Here is a 5,579-nt window from a genome sequence, read left to right on the forward strand (position 1 = left end):
CAATATTATAAAATAAAATAAATTAAATAGAAATATTATGTGTATTTTTGTATGTGGAAAATTGGCTGGTCCACTCAAAAATATAAAGAAGTGAAGTCTGCAGTTCTTTTTTTTTTAATTTTTTTATTTGTGAAAAAAAAACTATATAATACTCACAGTGCAAGGCTAGGTAACCAACATGTCTATTCTCTTGCTTGAGCATGAAAGTACATGGTTTAGTGACTACCTCTTATGTTTTTAAATTTTAGAATTTTTTTTATTTGGGAAGGTTCTTCTATAAAAATAGAACAGATATATATTAGCACTAATATTAACAATCTTGGCTGAATATCAAATCTCGTTTGCTAATAATTCCGAAAATGTCTGTTACGATTTAAAATGATCTCACTCTGTCTCCAGCCTACTATTTGGGATAATGCGTACCATGGCAACAGTGATGAAATTCATCTAATAATGATGACGGTTGGCATTCATTTAAATCACCTAAATGTATTTTGTTTTGTGAGTACGCCACCACAGCTAAAACCTTTGTTTTATACAGGCCCAGTGAGAAAATGACTTCCAGGTGGCACATTGTGTTCGACAGTTAGTATACCGCCATCTACGGATATGTTGGTTGTATGTAAACATTTGCTTATCTATTGTTGACATAAGCTAGATGTAGTATATGTATACCCACAAGCAAAAATATACAGTTAAAAATTACTTATTTATAAATAGCTCAATAATGAATTTAAACGTTACTGCTGCCTCACAGTCCTTAAAATCGGCTTTGATGTAGGAAAACAAAACTTGTAAATCAATTGTAAACACCCACGGCTCTCAATCAAATGAAGAGTTTATTTGCCATGACAATGACTATTAAGATTTTAATCAACATTGTAAATGTTCAGACTATGACCTTTCGAAAAATGCTATACCACAGAGCCTTTCTTAAATGTATCGAATCCCATAGTCGTTATAAAAAGTATAACTCCTGAACTTGTAAGCCTATACAGAAATTATTGGCATACCGTTTTGAACGATGCCAATAGTGCGTCATGTTGATTTGTATTTAGAATAGTATAATACGTCGATTCAGTTTAGTTTCAAAAACATTTTCAGTTCGTCACCATCCTTACACAGGTAATGTACGGTTTAGGTGTTGATAATGTAATTTTTGTCAATTCTTCTACAATCTGATTAGGTTTACAATCATCTAACGCAACCACCGAGAAAAACAAACCGAAATTATTATGTTATAAAATGCCTCGATTGGAGCCTTATTTATCGTGTCATCCGTGATTTCCAATAGCTTCAAGAACCACGTGTATTTTAAGCAAACCAACATTTAATGCATTAAGGTTTTACTTCTCGTCTATTTCCCACTCCCCGCATCCACGGACCCCCTGACATCACGTCAGAGCAGAACAGAGGTTTATTTGGTGAATATGGCATGATTCAGTGTACATGACAGGCCATGTGCAGAGTACTAATAGGGTATCAAAATGGTACTGTAACATCTACGTCAGATGAATAGACCTTGTCATCCACACAACCTCCAATTAAATTTAAAACAATGTGAATACAAGATGCATGCTTGACAACCTATCTCTCTCTAATATCGTGTCATGCATATACTTCTATTTCTAGATAAACCATCGCACTTCATTATCATAAAGTCAGCATGTTTGAAACGTATATTACACTGTGATATAGACATATATGTTATGTATAGTCTAAACAATTAATTAATCATCGGTATATATGTATCGAAGTAGTGCAATGTTTTTATACGTCAGTGGCTTGAAATCATTGACTGATGTCATATAAAGGTATGTCTAATAGAAAAATACAAGAGTTGATAACCCAACCATAACCAAATTCTGGATGTGGGAATTTATTGCTTTTGACTTTTTCTCAGCCAAATATTCCTCTTGTATTTAAGACGTCATTTATTAGCACCTGCTACAAACACTTTTAATTGTTGTTTTTTGCAATTATTTGCACATGTAATGCCGGGACTGAGGTGATTTTATAGATTGCCAAATATCTCCCGATGACAGTAAATACGTGGAAGGGGATGGAACAATCATGGATACGTGATGGAAATATTAATAGAACAAACACAAATGATGAACAATAACAACATTCTGATTCATTCTAAGGAAATTTTCCTAATATATACTACAACTGATACTACTTATCTGACCAATTTATTTCATTACCTCGCATTAGACAATCATTGGTTTATCATCAACACCGCGTAGTCTAATTACTTGAACACTGTTGCCATTGACAACTCAAGTGTATTTGGGACTATGAGATCTACGGCACCTAACGCTTTCTCATGAGTGCTTTAACAGAACAACTTAATATTGTTAATGTAGTATGTATGACCAAAGTATCTTCTTGAAAAAACGACATATGTTTATTATCAGTGGGTCATATTAAGGCATGACTCATCTTAGACTGATTACAACATTAATTTGAAAATAATTGTTATTCTATTGAACGCAATCAATGGAAAAACGTAATAATACTGACAGTGGCCGCCATTCATTAAATATCGCAATTATTTTCTCAAAAAATAGACCATATCCTTGTAGTGACCAGACCAAATTCGAAAAATAAATAATAACACAAGATGATTGATCATCCCAGCTGTTTATATTATATCCACATTCTCATAGTCTATTTGTCGCTTTGTGATGTACGCCACAATAGCTCTAATGCCAAACCCTTCGTTGCAGGCAGAGTTAGTGACCGTAAGATAATGACTACCAGATGGCACATTGTGTTCGACAGTTAGTATACCGCCATCCACGGATAAATTGTTTCCATGTCCAATAACCTTTGGATTTCGCTTATCTAACGTTGATAAAAGCGTGTTGTAATGATGTATACTCGCACGCAGAAATATTGCAATTGAAAATGTCTTATTTTTGAATGGTTGTATGATGAATTTAAATTTGATGGTCGCTTTACGACCTTTACAAGACCATTCAGCTTTGATGTCGAGACGATCATAACCTCGCAAATTAACTTTTTTGTAAGTACATCCACTGTTCTCAATAACTTGGAGAGTAAAGTTGCCATGGCGATGACTGTATCCAGATTCTAATGCAGACCAGCACTGTGAATGCTCAAATTCTGACACATTAAACAATGTTGGCATTTCTTCAGTGTTTGTTACTGAATATGCCGGATAGTTTGTCTCCATATTCAGTATTGTTCGTTGTACAAGCAAATTAATAAACAAAGCCATTATTGCGTGAGATTTTGCGCTGGGGTGACCGTCATCCTCCACACAAAAATCATTGGCATTCCCCTTTTTGACCAAATCGCATATTGCGTCCTGTTGATTTATATTTGGAATGTTATAATACTTTGCCAAAGGAAGACGTCGATTCTGGTCAGCTTCAAAACAATTTCTGTTCCTTACCATACTTCCAAAAACAAAGTTGACATACATAATTTGTGGTTCGTGGGGAAGTGATGATGCAATTCTTGTCAATTCCTCTTGTGCGATTGGAAGAAATTTACGATCATTTAACGAAAACTCCCAGAAAAATAAATCTATATCATTCCCATTGATAAACGTATTAAAACACAGGACGCACTGCCTGCCATATAGTGCACCGATTGCTCCGTTTTTAACAATTACATTTGTATTGAGTATTCTCTGTAAGTAAGATGCCACCTCATATATGAACACATCCCGATGATTCAGCAAACCACCCCCAGCTGACACAGATCCTCCAACCACGCCGAGTGTTAATGTACTTCCTGTGATGAGAACGTCTTCTATTATCCAGGAAAGCCTTTCCGTTGACGTGTTGTGAGCTAGAGCCTTATTCACCATGTCATCTGTGATTCCCAACTGCTTTTGCTTGGCCTCAAGGACTACGCGTTCTTTCAGCACATCACTATGCAATTGCGTTATTGTTTTAGTTGTCATATTTTTCATACTCCCCGTAACCTCTCCATGGTTCTTAGATATTACGGCATAGTTGGGATTTATGAAAACATTTGAATAATAAAAGACGCCGTTAGATTTGGTTATTTGGGAATGATATAGATAACACATTGCAGAAAAGATGAGAAGAATTAATATGGGACCATTGCGACTTGTAACATTCATGTCTTTGATAAGTATGTGTCAATTTGCAAAATAACGAACTGCCATGATGTGAGTGATTATGAGATGTTATTATATATACTTGAATATGCAAATTATGTATTTCGTCTCATAACATCCTCCGTAAATACATTATATCTGTAGCACAATACATAAACTAAGTGTGTGACTTCAGTTTGCAGAATAATGAATTAAATATCGTCGTGTTCCTCGTTCGTTCATTTTTTTCCGAAATGATTAGACTCTTTCCATGTTTGCTTCAATCTGAAAAAAAACATACGAGTAAAATTCAGGCAATATGGCATAATTCTGTGTCTGTAGTGCTCCATGTGTTGAGTACTAATATGGCGCCTTAGTTTCTATTATATATCTCTTTTTGAAACCCATTGTTAGGGGCATTGGGGTCAATGAGAAATATGGTGCAATTACTTCCGGTTGATATAATAATTTGCCCAAGGAAACACATTAAAAAAATACTGATGCTGCATGATATTTTATTGGGGATTCATTTATTACGCTACTGAACAGTTTCTCATTGTCAGAAATTCAACCCAAAATACGTTATCAAATCATTGTCGTAGTTATCATTTTTTTCCATTAGGTTACTGATATATCTATTGTCACAATGTCACGTGATTCAATATTTGCAAACAGTGACAAATATGAGGTCAAATATTTTGGTCTTATTTGATTTAAAAAAAAAGTGTGAAATTCAAAATAATGATAAACTACAATATTTACCAGAAAATTTAAACATTCCAGTTTCGGTTTGTTTTAGTGAATAAATATTCGCTTAATTGTGTGTATTCGTTCTAACAAATGTTCAGGCCGACAAGAACGCCATTTTAACGCTGTAGTCTATTCCGACTGTATGTCCATTTACCGTTTACCAAAACAAAGGTGGGTAATAAATGCAACTATCCATACGTTGGTCACATGTCCCAAAGGAGTGAAAATCTGAACAAAAAAAAGTGCCCGGACTTAAAAATAAACATTGTTCGCTTTTTACATAGCCAGACACTCAATCAATATATATATTTCTACCTACCAATACGGATAATTCCATTATGTACAACCAAGTTATATTGCCTTAAGCAATACATGCAGATGCGATGAAATGATATAGTGTTGTGGCGATGGCAGGCTCCCATCTGACTATACATATTTATAATATGGGTCAGTGAGCCTGTACACAAATAAAATTTCGAACAGCTTGAATGTGTAGCATATGGTTTATACATTCACATTTCAAAATAGCAACTATAGGTTAGAAAAAACACCCTAATTTGTTGAAATATTGAAAGATCAGGCTATAATTTCCGAATATCATTTTCTTACTTGCTACAAAAGCAATATTTATAAATTAGCCGATTTTATTATTAGTACACGTCTGACTCATATTAGTAGCGGTAGTTGTGGTATATAAAATTGTATAACTATAAAATAATCCCTCACCTAT

The 5,579-nt window shown here is 34.3% G+C and overlaps 1 long non-coding RNA gene across 1 annotated transcript; it reads right to left on the reverse strand.

Annotated features, from left to right (window-relative positions):
- Window positions 1-4,354: 4,354 nt before the first annotated feature.
- Window positions 4,355-5,272, reverse strand: LOC144352357 (uncharacterized). Its single transcript, XR_013420586.2, has 2 exons — window positions 5,169-5,272; window positions 4,355-4,384 (listed from the first exon to the last, which is right to left on the reverse strand). It is a non-coding gene; the product is annotated as an uncharacterized LOC144352357 (long non-coding RNA).
- Window positions 5,273-5,579: the final 307 nt, after the last annotated feature.

Source organism: Saccoglossus kowalevskii, chromosome 5, assembly GCF_978046115.1.
Source record: "Saccoglossus kowalevskii chromosome 5, keSacKowa6.1, whole genome shotgun sequence".
In the NCBI taxonomy this organism is placed as follows: Eukaryota; Metazoa; Hemichordata; class Enteropneusta; family Harrimaniidae; genus Saccoglossus; species Saccoglossus kowalevskii.